This window comes from Parasteatoda tepidariorum, chromosome 4 (assembly GCF_982258835.1).
Source record: "Parasteatoda tepidariorum strain Cologne lab strain chromosome 4, Ptep-v5.0, whole genome shotgun sequence".
NCBI lineage: Eukaryota > Metazoa > Arthropoda > Arachnida > Araneae > Theridiidae > Parasteatoda > Parasteatoda tepidariorum.
The window spans coordinates 98,210,865-98,225,154 of record NC_141758.1 but is presented as its reverse complement, the minus strand read 5'-3'; the positions used below and the strand labels follow the sequence as shown (position 1 = coordinate 98,225,154).

The following is a 14,290-nucleotide window of genomic DNA, read 5'->3' as shown; positions in this document are numbered from 1 at the left end:
ATGCAGAGATCCATATTTCGAAAAAATTGGAAACGCATTTTCTTAAAATAGATACCAATGCGGAAAGACGCTTAAAATTCCAAAAAGAGCTGAGATCATACATGTCTCACTCTCGTGACGTTTACAAGCAATTGACCAGTCGACCGTCTTCACAAAAACTGATCACTGACATTATGGTACCAAAAAACAAGTCAATTGAAATCCTATCTTCAAGCGACGAAAGCTATTTTCAACCAATTCATCACAAGAAGATGCGTGTTTTGGATTACGACGAATAGCAGCAAATTATTTAATGCATAATTTGAAAACTTCTCCATGCATATGCACAATGAGGAATTAAATATTTTTACAATTTCTTTAGGTCTAATTTAATTATTTAATTCAATTGAAAGCATTCTCTCATCTATTTCATGAATCATTGATGTATTTTCTGAGTCCGACTTTTTTTATGCGGTCCCTATCCATCGCATAAAATTTTTTTTAGGTTGTATATCGTACAAAGTTCTATGTAAGAATATGTAAGAAGTTATATGTAAGAATTTATAAAATTTTCGAATATTTTTTTTGTACGATTTCTTTTATGCGGTCCCTATCCACCGCACAAAAAAAGGTTTTACTGTATTTCGAAGGGAGCCTTAAAAAAAGCTCCATACTGTTATCAACGCCAATGATGCTTAGTTCATTTTAATATTTGCTTATTATGATAAGCTCAACAATTCAATTTACGATTCTGAATTTTCGTTATAATGGACTTTTGTCAATTTACATTTTTTTCAATGTACCGTTAGAATTAAAAGTATTTTATTCAAATCACGTTTCATATAATTACTTAATGGAAGAATTAAATTTTAACATATACATTTATGCAAAGCACTGAAATTGTATGAAAACAGCTAGCTGTATCTTACGAGTACACTATTTTTAACAATTGTTTTAATTATGCTTTGTTATGCTTTGTTTAATTCAGGGATGCATTAAATTAATATTTTGCTATTAATTTGAATTGCGGAATTTATAAGTCAGGATAAAATTTATTGATAAAAATATAACTGAATAACTTGTAATAATTGAATGTACTCACTTACGGGTTACAAGGACCAATTCACAAGTCAATTTAGTAAGTATAAAAACAACGCCAAATTATTTTATTACATATTCTTTTTTATTATTTTAAAGCCAAATTTCTTTATCTATGTATTTGAAACATAGTTGTATCAAGTTCGATGACAACGCCATCATTATTAAAAACAAAACTATAATAATCTAAAACGATAACATTGAGATCAGTATCATAACATAACATATCGGAAAAGTAATGTTGTGAATAGTATATATAACGATAATTAGTGCATACCATACTTCTGTGAGCGTCAGTAAAATTTATTTGAAAACCAAAAATTTTGACCAATGTAAAAATAATATAAACTAGATAAATTGAAAAAGAATATTGTTGTTAAGAATTATCGTCTGCTTAAGTTTTAACTTTGATCTAGTTCATAAAATTAAGTTGCTATGGTAACAGTTTTTTTTAAGCTTGTTCGTTCCTTTTTTGAGGAGAAGAAACAAAATGGCTTTGAGGTTATATTTATTTATTTCTGAGCATTAATTATATTTATTTTTACGCCATTTTATATCTTTGAGTGTTTCGAGATTTATTGGTGAAGGTAGTATTTTATATTTTTGAAAATAGAACTGTAAAATAAATCATAGTGTGTGTTGTAAGTTGTTTTATGGAATAATCAAGAACACCGACATCTTACTAATTCTGATTCGAAGGGTAAAACGGAATAATTGTGATACATTGTTAAATATTTTTGTTTTGCAAAGCATCGCTATATTAAAATTCATTCTTATGTTGATCACAATTTTTTAAAAGTATTCGCCGAACGTAACCTATAAGTACCTATTTTTTTAAAATAGTATCTGGGGTCAAACATACTTTTTGATTAACTCCACTGACCTAATAAATTGCCAAGGCACAAATAATGATGAGATACAAAATTCAGTTCATTTTTTTAAAACTTAATTTTTCGTAAAAACAACCTGATTAATGATTTTTTCTTAAATTAATGATTAACATGAAACAAAAAATATATTATTGCGTATTAGTTATAGGAATCGTAAAGCAAAATTCACCAACTAGTACGAACAATGCTAGTTTATGGTATACACCGATACCTGACTATCGTTAATACACAATGACGAATCAAATATCGCGATCATGAACTTCAATATATATATCGAATAATGTCACGATTATTGTTGATAACTAAAATTATCGAATACCATTCTATCGGGAATTTCATTGACATTAAAAAGATAATATCGCGAGTAATTGCACATAATTTTGAATAGGATTGTGAATGTTGATAAATTTTATCTCCCCAACAAAAATATTGTCCGATGTTGAAATGATAAATTAGAAAGACATGACGATATATCTATATTTTAAAATTCGTTTTGGTGTAAAAAAGTAAAGTTTCTTATAAATAAATGCAGAATAAAATAATAATAAATGCAGAATAAACGTCAATACATATAGAACAATGTCGCGATTATTGTTGATAATTAAAATTATTGAATACGATTCTATCGGGAGCATTATGGATATTAAAAAGATAATATTGCGAATAATTGCACTCAATTTTTAAATAGGATTGTGAATGTTGATAAATTTTATTTCTCCAACGAAAATATTGTCCGATGTTGAAATGATAAATTAGAAAGACATGACGATATATCTATATTTTAAAATTCGTTTTGGAATAAAAACAGTAATGTTTCCTATAAATAAATGCAGAATAAGCCTCAATGCATATAGAACAATGTCACGATCATTGTTGATAACAAAAATTATTGAATACGGTACTATCGGCAGTATTATTGATATTAAAAAGATAATATTGCGAATAATTGCACTCAATTTTTAAATAGGATTGTGAAAGTTGATAAGTTTTATCACCCCAACGAAAATATTAACCGATGTTGAAATGATAAACTAGAAAAACACGACGATATATTGATAGATATTCGATATCTCAAAATTCGTTTTGTCGGAAAAGCAGTGACATTTCCTGTAAATGAATGCAGAGTAAAATAATGCGAAGAGAGAAAGGAAAAACTTACTTGCGATTGAGTTGGAAAAGCTTTAATGAATTGTAAAGTTTTCAGAGGATTGTGTTTGCCGCTCTTCATCTTTTATACTCAGGAAAGGGAGAGAAGGGCGGATTCAGGAAAACCAATCCCCTTCTCCGGAGAGTCTGCGTGGAAAAGTTTTCATAGAAAGGGCGGTGCAACACGAGTGAGCGTAGGTTGCAGTTTCTGGCAAAATATCGAAGGGGGGAGGGGGAATGAGTAAAGAAGTATGACAAACAATTGAGAAATAGGATATAATAAAAAAAATTTCATTACTATTAACCATTACAGTAATAATTAATTTTATACCACGATTCCCATAGAAAAAGGGTACTTATCGGTTTCAGGGATAAGGAACAGCTCGCCTACGCACCAGATTCTGGCTTATACAGGTCATCAGCTATCGGCAATGCTTAAAGGTGTGTTAAATACGACAATATCGCGATAACAAGCAGTAACAATGCACATCACGATCATTATGAGTTCAATAATTAAACATAACCATAATTAGTGAATGGGATATTATTATGTTGATAAATTTCATTTGGGATACGAAAATCTTTACAATTTAAAATGAACACATGAAAGTTAAATTGGAAAAATATACGATAGCAATGCATATCGAGTTACGAGTTCGATAATTATACATAACCATAATTAGTGAATGGGATATTATTATGAGTGTTGATAAATTTCATTTGGGGTACGAAAATCTTTACAATTTAAAAATGGCGTAAGAAAGTTAAATTGGAAATATACTATAGCAATGTGTATCGCGTTACGAGTTCGATAATTACACATGACCATAATTAGTGAATGGAATATTATTATGAGTGTTGATAAATTTAATTTGGGATGCGAAAATCTTCACAATTTAAAATGGACACATGAAAGTTAAATTGGAAAAATATACGATAGCAATGCATATCGAGTTACGAGTTCGATAATTATACATAACCATAATTAATGAATGGGATATTATGAGTGTTGATAAATTTCATTTGGGGTACGAAAATCTTTACAATTTAAAAATGACATCAGAAGGTTAAATTGGAAAATATCGCGATATAGTGATGTTATATCAATGTTTTTAGCAACATACGGCGATATTAAAGCTTATCAATTGTAGGGACTAGGTTGAGTATGGCTGCCAAGGCATGGTCCTTCTAATCGATAAGAACCGAAAAATTGATAATGATTTCTCTTTTGATTGAAAAAACTCGTTGAATGGACATTTTGCTATTTTTTTGTAGAGTATTCTGTTATGATCGCTCTTAATGTACAGTTTTTGAGTTCTTGTGAAACGACACCACCGCATATCTGTGTTTAATTTTCTAAACTAAGTCAACTTTCACATCTCTCAAAATCAGATTGCTTGACAAATCACCAGGGTAGCCAACTTTCGACGCTTTTTATAAAATTTTATTCTAATGGTAGCTAATTTTTTTTATTTTCTATTTTTTTATTTTTAAAATTTTTTTTATAACCGTCGTTGAACAGCCGACCTAATTTTATGGGTTTACGACTACTAATGTTCAACTCAGTAGCCTTGTAATTTTGAACCCAATCCAGAAAACAAGGGAACTCCTGGATCGAGTATTGGGTAAAATTTGCCTTTGTGGAGAATTTTTTGATAGAGCTAACCCGCATTAGCGTCACATGGAGAGGAAAACCACGAGAACCTCCCACGGTTTACCTGACGGCAAGGGGACTCTAACCCATGATCCGTATACCACTGAATGCCAATGATATTTCACGTCAGCACTATGGTCGGCGCAAGCCGGATGCGGAATTCGTATCGACTGGGATTGGAATCCGGCTCGCCGCATTGGAAGGCGAACGCTCTATCCCCTGAGACATCGCGGGTCATGGTAAATAAGTTTATGTTTGATTGCATTATTTTTTTGATCTATTTAAACTTAGTTTCTACACCACAGCATCTAAATGATTTATTAGTTCATGCGCAACGCCACTTTTTTGTAGCTTCTCCGTGATGAGTCTTTTAAAATGTTGACAAAATTACCAAAAATTCTGAAAGCTTTTGTTTCTAAAAGTCGACAGCTCTGTAAAATAGTTTTTAATTGGTAGGTCTGCATAACACCATGATATATTAAATCCATCCCCCAACTGTCCCACAATATTGGGACTGTTATACAATTTTTTTAAAATCCGTTTTGATAATTTATTCTTACGACAATATTATTCTTATAACAAAATTTATGAATATATTTAATATGTAATTCACAATATTTTAATATATACAAGGTGTATACCATGACAACTTAATATATATTATATGCAATGATAATACAATATATATATTGTATACAATGACAAAATAATATAATAATGTATATATTATATATGATTATAATACAATATATATCATATACAATTTAATAAATACAATGACCACCTAATATATATTTCAAGACGCTATAGCAAAAATGTAGTCAAAGGTCACAAGTTAATAGTGAATCGAGGAAAAGATTAAAACGTCATCGAAATCTGGTGAATCAATAGTGAGGAAGGCGAGCCAGAACTTGTCAAAACTACTTTGATTACTTGATGTACCTTGAAAATTTGTTTCTATTCCTCTTCTCTTGACTATTTCGTGTTTTCTTTGGCAATCAAACAGGTTTTTCTTTCCCTCCTCTTCCTCAATTATGATCACAGTAGTGCTGTAAGTAATATAAACTTGCCTGAATATTAATTTCAGGCCCCTTATTGTTTAAAACTTCTGTGACTTCTTTTTTCCACAAGGATTCTAAAAGTAGAAGAGCATCATTTATACAATTTTTGAAAAATAAATTACTCCATAAAATATCTGAAAGATCTTCAACAGCATTTTAAAAAGAAATAGGTACTTGTTATAGGGACCATATGTTGGCGACTGCTTTTCTAAATTTTTGCTAATCCGAACATGGATCTCTATAACCGATTAGTAGACATTTTTATACCATGATGTACTACCAAAAGATATCGATATTTTAAAATATATCACCAATGTGAGTTATTTATATTATTTTTTCATTGGTCAATATTTTCGTTACCCGATTAAAATTTATCAATACTCACATCAATATCGTATTCACTAATTATCGTTGCAAATATTCAAGTTATTATCGTTTTGATATGTATTGTTATAAATAATGATATTATCCTCTTCTATAACAATCGTAGCTATGAATAAGGTATGGGCAATTATCGTATTCAATAAAATCGTTAATAATCATCACTATACAATTATACAGGGTAATTCAAGATGAATATAGGGAACAGCTCTTACTATTTTATATTTTATTTTGTAACCGTCCTTGAACAGTCGACCCAATTTTATGGATTACGACTACTAATGTTCAACTCTGTAGCCTTGTAATTTTAAACTCAATCCAGAAGACAAGGGAACTCCTGGATCGAAAAAAGAATTTATCAATAAAATTAACATGGAATGTAGATGGAACTTCAAAACTTGAAGTGGAATCCTGCGCATGCGCGAGTTTATTTGTGAAATTGGCGAGTCCAGTGCAGAAAGCATTCTGCTCGTTAGAATTTAATAATTGTCATTCTGTTATCAGTGCAGAGAAGATTTCGTCAGTGTTACAATCAAGAACCTCCAAATGGAAACAACATACGCAGATACTCATATCAATTCAACAGTACTCAACTCAATTTACAGTAATTATCTTAAATGAATGGACATACTATAATTTCGGTTTGATGAATTTCCTTTGTGTATAAACAGCAAATGTCTAGCTTTTCGATTTTGGGAATGATATTTGTTATTAGGCATATTGACACCAAAGAAGATCCATAGATTTTATGGGCATACTATAGTATCGGTTTTATAATAAAGAACCTTCCTCATTATTTTCATTTAAAATGTTTTGTGTTTAGATACTGGGGATGGTTCTTAATTAAAAAACCGGAATTACAGTATAAGCATCTACATTTGTATTTCCACGCTCTGTTTTGCTTATATGTAGCACAATGTCCTCTGTAGGATTATCTTAAATAATTAATTCGGGGTATTCAAGTATACAATCCTCATGCAAGCAGACCATCATTTCTAGTTCCACTTAAGAGAGCTCATCTTCCGTTTGGATTTACTGTTATTGTCTTTTATAATAATATTTTTTAAAAGAAATTTTATTCGGAATGTTTTCATGATAGTTTTAAAATTAGTTTTCTTTGAAAGTCTAATTTAGTTTTTAAGGCGAAATTCATCCAACTTGTAAAAAAATTTCCATTTGGGTACTTCCACTTCAAGAAGAAGAAGACCTCCCATACCCACACATGTGACCTATGACGTCATCGTCAGCTATTCTTTATCAGCAAAATGTCGTATTAAAGTTGAACTAAGTTTCTCTATACATAAGTTAGAATGTTAATTAACGATAAGTTAGTTAAATACAGACCAGTATCGCGCATCAAATTAGTTCATATATAATTCTCTCTCGCCTACTTCTTTTACTTAACTTAGACTTGTTATTTGTCTATGTATTTTATAGTAACCCTGATATATTTTTGTTTTGTGTACCTGGCACCTTCGATGCGTAATTAGTTCATGTTCCACATAGCCTCGTGTTGTTAAGTCTCTGTATAAATATATAGTGAAAGAAGGAAATCTTTGAGAAAACATCTTTGTGAAGGAATGTAGAATGTGTCACTTAAGAGAATTGATACTTAACAAGATGGGCTAACTCGAAATAGAATGGAAAGAACAGTTGCTAACGTAGAAAATTGACACGTTTCAGTAACCAATTAGGATCGATATCCACTCTACGTCACTTGCAGGCATCCACTGTTTTGTGAGTAATTATCACATTTAATTTTTGAAAATCAATTCAAGAGTTTCCCCTAAAAATGAGACCAAATTTAGGCCATTTTATCAGATTAGATTTTAGGTTTTATAAAAATTTTAGGAGCAATCATCTTTTCTTAAACAAGCAAATACAAAATGGTTATGAACGACTTTAATTCTTGGAAAATTAGTATTCACTTCATATAAAAAGCTTGTTTTTTTAGGCTAATCACCTAGACTAGGGTAATTTAATTTAAAAGCTGTAGAAGTCATGATCTTTTCCTAAGCTGGTTGATACAAAATGTTTATGAATGGAGTTTAATGCGTGAAAAATTAGTATTCATTCTTTATAAAATCCTTGTCTTTAAAAACAGAATATATAACAGAATTTGAAATAGCAACATCAATATCATTTTTTTAGTTGCAACGTTTATGTTGAGGTACTTAATAAATATAATTCTATAATTTTACTGGTTAAAATGATAAATATTTTTATTTATTTTGTTTGAATAAACTATTATATGATAGCTCAAATTACAAAGCTCATTAATTTTTACTAATAATAATATACTTATAAAAAAGTTCATAATTCTCTTAAACTTTATACACACATTTTATGCTAAAGTTTCAAGTTTTCAAATGAGTTTTTTTTTCCTTAAATTTTGTTAAGGTGTTGTTCGTATTTTTAGTGATTAAGTAAAAAGTAGCGATTAGGTAACTAAGTAGTGGTAAAACAAATAATTTTTATTTCATTAAACTCGTTAAATATTTTCTCTATTACGAACAAAATGTAAATTGTTGAACCTCATATAACATTTTTTTCAAGTTTTAAATTTCACTTCATTTTCTCCCTGATTTTTCCCCACTTATTATTGATTAAAGGGGGGATAATTTTACTAGAGTAAAGTGATAAAAGATCTTCGAAATATGAGAATTTCTATAATTGAATTCATTTTATAATAGAGAGTTTTTAAAAGATAGTTTTCATACTTAATTACTGATTAATCAATCTATACATTTATTTAATAAATATTAGATTAAATCTCTTATAATATAAGTATTTTACAACAGCCACGTAAAAACATTGGCAGTTTTTGTTAACGAAAAATAAAATTTTAATATAGACGATAAATAAGCAGTTGTTAGTTAAAGGTTTTATTTTTTAATCTGTGTTTAACAACTCACTCCTTTCTGGGTATACAACAGTCAATACTCAATTCCATATCCGCTTTCGAACTCAACCTAGAAGACAAGGGAACTCCTGGAACAAGCATTGAGACAAAAATAGTCTTCATGAAGGATTTTTCGATCGAACTAACCCGCAGTTGAATTACATGAAAAGGAAACTCAGGAAAACTCTGACGATCAGCCCAACTGTAACGGGATTCTAATTGAAATTTAGAAATTCCCAATTGGGAATTTAGAAATTCCCAATAGAGGAAAGGCATTGGTTCTGGGCAGTTAATTCCACTATCATCATGCGAATTTTCTGCGGATTTTACCACTAGTATAGTTAGTGTCATATTTCTGAATGTAACATGAGTCAAACCTTCATCGAGAGCTTTGATGGGTCAGGGGATAGAGCATCCGCCATAAGGTGAACCGGGTTCGAATCCCAACGATGACTAGTTGATAAGAATTCCGCATCCGGCTTGCGCAGACCACAGTGCTGACGTAAAATATACTCAGCTGTAGACGGATTATGGGTTAGAGTCCCCTTGCCGTCAAGCTAACCGTGGGAGGTTTTCGTGGTTTTTTTCCTCCATGCAACGCAAATGCGGGTTAGTTCCACCAAAAAAATCCTCCACGAAGGAGTCCCCCATTACTCGATCCAGGAGTTCCCTTGTCTTCTGGGTTGGGTTCACTATTACAAGGCTACGCAGTGAAACATTAGTAGTTGTAAACCAAAAAGTGGGTCAGCTATTCAACGACAGTTATAAAATTACAAAATAAAAACACTTCTTAGAAGTTCCACAACGTATGACGTTCATTGCTATCCAAAATATTGTGTTAGGTATCGACGTTGAGTTTACCTTTGAATTTGAACTAAAGTTTACCATCCATACGATAGAAAAACACTCCTCGATCATAATTCCAATACATTTTGTTGAGCACTGATAGCTCAAGTTACAGAGCTCACGTCTTCCAATGAGGTGAATACCCTTGTCATCGGGTTACTCATGGTAGATTTTCTCTGTTTTCTTCTTATTGTAACAGCAATAAGGGTTAGTTCCACCAGAATGCCCTCTACGGAGGCTAGTCTGTGTAATGCTTGATTCATGAGCCTACTCGTCTTCTAGGTTCAAAATTACAAAACTACATTGTTGAATATTGATAGTCGCAAATCCCAAAATGGGTCGCCTGTTCAACGTTAGTCATAAAATAAAATGTTTATTGGTAGCTGGTATATATTTTATCACTTTTATAAGCGTTATCTCTCAGAATATGATAAAGGAATGTTTAGCCCTAGAATTAGGAAAAATATGAATGCCGTGTTAATCCTATTATTAGTTGTTGTCTGATGAACTCGGAGAAGAGAATTTACGAACTGTAAATACTATTAGAAGAATTCAATTAAAATAAATAATATTTTACGTAAGAAAATAATTATACTATAGAGACATGCATGGGTTAGTTTTGGAAATCACATATTTTTATACTAGCTGAATACCCATTTTTCGTACAGGGTGAAAGAAAATAAGTAATAAATAAATCGAACCGACACAATTAAAAAAAAGATCTAAATCATTGATTTGTTATTATTTGCTGGCGGCTTTACGTTATTAAACTGAGTAAAGAAATGATTTAGGAGTTCACCACAACTAAAAGTAAATAATAATAATAATAACTATATACCATATAATTTAACACAATGCTATTACACGGAACCATTCGGGAAGCTAAAAAAAAATTCGACACCTATATTAAATACTTATATTAGTCTAATCAAAGAATGAAACTAATTTACAAATTCAAGAAAAGATAAAATATATAAATAACATTTAAAATAATAAATCAAAATGGAAAAGAGCTTAAAGCAAAATTTATTTTATTTTAATTTAGAAAGTCATAATACTATTCTAGCAGAAAACGAAGACAATTATAAGATGTGTGTGTTAGAAAGACAGCACTTCATCAGGGGACACACTGCCTGCCAACATACAGGAATCTTTCTGTTGAAAGTGGTAATACCAGAAACTGACACTATTCCATAATAAATAAGCAAATAAGAAAAAGCAATTAGAAATTGAAATGTAAATGCAAGAAAAAATTAATGAAAAACAAACACAATATTTATATTAGCATAATTGGAATCTATTTAACTCTTAAACAGCTAATTATCTATTAAGCAGTACTCATTACAACAATAACAGCAGTGCTAAATACCAAAATTGATTAAAGCCTCATGAGCGTCAATGATTGTTTGGCGATTTACGACTGTTACCCAAAACGAAATAGTACCTTTTTTCCACTGATTCTGCTTTTTAGTTCATAATTTATTCCGATTTCCTATTTAATGATTATTTTAAACTAATTATTTTCATAAAAACGCATTTTAACTAGAAACGTTTTTGTAATGTGTAGAAATATTATAACGTACTTCCAATAAGCAAACTCGTTTGTTGAGCTTATTTGCCGTGACGAATAAGGAATAATTAAAGATTAAAAAAACGTGAAATCAAGTTCTATTCTTTTGATTAAACAATACGGTAAGCTAGCAAACATCTATGATGTTATCCATAAAATGTGATTTATCTTTGAAAGGAAAAAAAAAAGATTGCAAATTAATTTAAAACAATGACTAGATGACGAGTGGCAATTTTTTTTTAAGCGTCTTTACCGAGCGATCGAATTGAAGGCGTTGAACGAGTTTTGGAACTAAATTTCCTCTTTTACCTGCTGTTCAAATTCCTGGCTTTCGGTATAAATTATTAACGGTTTCAGAAGAACACACTCGTAAACTCTTCCTTTTATTAATACCGATGAAACTAGATTTAAATAAGTCCTGCTTTGCGAAAAAATTCATACTAATTCCATCATAATTCCATGATAATTAAGGTACAAATTATTAACTGTTCCAGAGCAACACACGCGCAAAGTCTTCCTTTTATTAATACCGATGAAACTGGATTTAAATAAATTCCACTTTGCAAAAAAAAAATTCATACTAATTCCATCATAATTCCATGATAATTAAGGTACAAATTATTAACGGTTCCAGAGAAACACACGCGCAAACTCTTCCTTTTATTAATACCGATGAAACTGGATTTAAATAAATTCCACATTGCAAAAAAAAAAAATTCATACTAATTCCATCATAATTCCATGATAATTAAGGTACAAATTATTAACGGTTCCAGAGAACCACGCGCGCAAAGTCTTCCTTTTATTAATACCGATGAAACTGGATTTAAATAAATTCCACTTTGCAAAAAAAAAATTCATACTTATTCCATCATAATTCCATGATAATTAAGGTACAAATTATTAACTGTTCCAGAGAACCACACGCGCAAACTCTTCCTTTTATTAATACCGATGAAACTGGATTTAAATAAGTTCCACTTTGCAAAAAAATAAAGATTCATACTAATTCCATCATAATTCCATGATAATTAAGGTACAAATTATTAACGGTTCCAGAGAACCACACGCGCAAAGTCTTCCTTTTATTAATACCGATGAAACTGGATTTAAATAAATTCCACTTTGCAAAAAAAAATTCATACTTATTCCATCATAATTCCATGATAATTAAGGTATAAATTATTAACGGTTCCAGAGAACCACACGCGCAAACTCTTCCTTTTATTAATACCGATGAAACTGGATTTAAATAAATTCCACTTTGCAAAAAAAATTCATACTAATTCCATGATAATTAAGGTACAAATTATTAACGATTCCAGAGAAACACACGCGCAAACTCTTCCTTTTATTAATACCGATGAAACTGGATTTAAATAAATTCCACTTTGCAAAAAAAATTCATACTAATTCCATCATAATTCCATGATAATTAAGGTACAAATTATTAACGATTCCAGAGAAACACACGCGCAAACTCTTCCTTTTATTAATACCGATGAAACTAGATTTAAATAAATCTCGCTTTGCAAAATAAATTCATACTAATTCCGTCATAATTCCATGATAATTAAGATACAAATTATTAACGGTTCCAGAGAAACACACGCGCAAACTCTTCCTTTTATTAATACCGATGAAACTAGATTTAAATAAATCTCGCTTTGCAAAATAAATTCATACTAATTCCGTCATAATTCCATGATAATTAAGGTACAAATTATTAACGGTTCCAGAGAAACACACGCTCAAACTCTTCCTTTTATTAATATCGATGAAACTAGATTTAAATAAATTCTACTTTGCAAAAAAAAAAATAATAATTAGTCATAATAGTAGTGTTTATATGCTCTGAACTTAGCATGTTCTGAAAAAGCTATGATTTTTAAGTAATATTTCTTATACATATATTTTTAGAAATGTATGAGTATTTTTGAAAATATGACGCATGCATTTTGATATGAAACCAGGTTTACAAAAAATCCCGCTTTGCAATAAATTATAGAAAACACTTTGCCAATCAGTCATCCTTTATAGTGGCGTTACATTAGCTTTAATATCATATTTACGCGTTTCGGAATAGCTATGATTCATTAAAAATTTTTCTATAAGTATTTTTACAAATGCATGAGTATTTTCAGAAAATTTGACACTCATATTTCAATATAAAGAATGTTCTAAGGATTGCCTTGCAAAAAATTTAAAAAAGAATTTGTCAACTGTCCATTATAAAGGTAACGGTATATACCTGTATGCCCTAAACTTCCTTGTTTCTAAATAGCTATGATTATATTTATAAACATTCTAATAATTATTTTTAGAAATATGCGGAAATTTTTAGAAAATATGACGCCCATAGTTTAATGTGATTTGAAGTTCAATTGTGAATAATAGTTTAATTTGTGTGAGTTTAATTTGAAGTTTAATTTGAACATTAATTGTGAAGCTGATATCAGACGATAAAATACATCAAGCTCGAATTTTGATTGGTTATAAAATTAAAATATAAACAAACTGTCGTTCAGAAATGTTATTTTATTTCATGCGCTTACCTTTAAAGCTTACGTCCCAATCAAGATCTAATTTCGTGAATAGCTCTGAATAAATACTATCAAATAAACAGCTTTATTTCAAAATTAATATAAAGACTTCTCGAGCATTTAAATTGTGTTCTATACCTGCCATCGGTATGAACGATTTCTAATCTAAATAAGTTTGAAACCCTTCCAATTAACACCTTAAAATAATAATAATGTCGCG

The 14,290-nt window shown here is 30.1% G+C and overlaps 1 protein-coding gene across 2 annotated transcripts in view; it reads right to left on the bottom strand.

Moving 5' to 3' along the window:
- LOC122271367 (allatotropins) overlaps nt 1–3,284 on the bottom strand; it is a 57,320-nt gene extending 54,036 nt beyond the window's left edge. The window contains exon 1 of one of the 2 annotated variants that reach the window (XM_043052369.3): nt 3,127–3,284. The gene's annotated coding sequence lies outside the window, so the exon portion shown is untranslated. The remainder of the gene's footprint in view (nt 1–3,126) is intronic. The other variant, XM_043052368.3, reaches the window with a different exon arrangement.
- Between the last annotated feature and the right edge of the window lie 11,006 nt (nt 3,285–14,290).